Consider the following 1,817-nt stretch of genomic DNA (forward strand, 5'->3'; position numbering starts at 1 on the left):
AACCTTGCAGCAGAGATTCTCAGACTCTGGGTCTATAGCCTGGGGTTTGCGCTGTGGTGCTAAAAAATAGTCCTGTAGCTGTTTGGGCTTGGCCTGGTGCTCAGGCTCTGAAGCTCAGGGAAAAGGGTGGGTTTTAGTGCCCGAGCCAGAATGTCTACATGGCTTAGACAGCTATTTTTAGCACCTCAACATGAGCCCCAGAACCCAGAGTTTGTAGATGCAAGCCCTGAGACTTGCTGCCGTGTTTTGTTTTGTTTCTGTGTAGACATACACTTAGGAATGAGAATCTAAAGATCTTTAACTCTGTGTCCTGTACTAATCTGCATTGTTACAAGATGGAAAGCTGCAGTGCATCAAAGAGATTATTTTCCATTGTGAGTCCAGAGAAAAGTCACAACAGAAGTACAGAATACAGAACCCATAAGGAAAAATATAACAAACTTCCTGATCACCCAGTAAGAGACAGAGTAATGTGTGACAGATATTGCAACCACATGCAGTATTAAGTTTATGAATCACTATGGGCCAGGGACTGTATGCAACTCTGGGGGTGGAGGGTTGCCACAGCTCCAACAATTAAAAACAGTGTGTTGAGTGGTGATTAGGAAGTAAAGACCTCCAGAGAGTACCATACCTGGTTCAGATGGGATTTTCCAGCGACCTGCAGACAAAGAAAAGGCTTTTGGCATTAAAAAGGCTGTGTATAGATGACACACTGGGCCTTCTTTTGATTCAGTGAACTTACAGGACTCTCTATCCAAGGAGGAGCTCCAGCCCTTACAGAAGGGTTGGAAGGGCTTCAGCTTACTAGGACTCCATTAGACTGATGGGTAGCCTCTGGGAAGCTTTTAGCATGCAAATAGTAACATTTTTTGTTTTATATTTTCTCTGTAAAGCTTTTACCCTAAAAATAACTGTATTTTGCTTTGTGAAGGCTGGCTGGCAACTGATATACACTGTTGTAGCCCCTGGAGAAAGGCTAACCACAGGTGCCATACCCTTGTCAGACCTGCTGGGGAAATCACAGTGAGGTATAGAGGGACTGCAAGTCTAAACCTCGGGTCTGGAGGGAGAGACACCCAAGTCTCAGCCTGAGAGAGATGATGGCTGGGAACCTGAAACCTTAAGTCAGTGCCCTTGAGGGCAGCCGTCAAAGATGCAGTTAACCCTAAAACTGTGACATAATTTGTTTTTTAAACACAAAGTAGGATTAGATTCTTGTTTTATAGTAGACTCCAAATCTCATTTAAAACAATTTAAACCATAACACTGCCAACAGATCCTAAGCTTCCCCCTCCCACTGCAGTCTGTTTGAATCCAAGACAAGATGAACTTGGTGGTTCAGACCTAGTTCTATTGTGGGTCAAGCCAGAGCACCTCCCAAATTTTGGGGAAATTAAGATTCTGATTCAAACTTCACAGCTTGGGACCATCTCCAATTGAAAAACATTTTAAGGAATCGTGTCTCATACAACAGTAACACCAAACAGTGTTATAGCAGCAGTGCTGGGTTTAGGCTACTGCAGATCCCAGGACTATGGAAGAACTACAGATAATGGGTCCCGAGTAAGTACAGGAGGCAATCTTTCTTATCTCATGAAGGGCTCTAGCAGTGTATTAGGGCACTAGGTCCAATGAATGCTCCTCAAAAATGTCAGTGCTTTGACACACTATTTGATAGAGATAAGTAAATCATATATAAATTATCTGTCTTTGCGATGGGTGCTCTACTCACCACTAGGATGGTCACTCCTGGTTACTCTGGGGAATAGCTCGCCAGGTCAACTTCCTTTCCCCACAGTTGCACACCGTCTCTC

Source organism: Eretmochelys imbricata, chromosome 11 (assembly GCF_965152235.1).
Source record: "Eretmochelys imbricata isolate rEreImb1 chromosome 11, rEreImb1.hap1, whole genome shotgun sequence".
Taxonomy (NCBI): domain Eukaryota; kingdom Metazoa; phylum Chordata; order Testudines; family Cheloniidae; genus Eretmochelys; species Eretmochelys imbricata.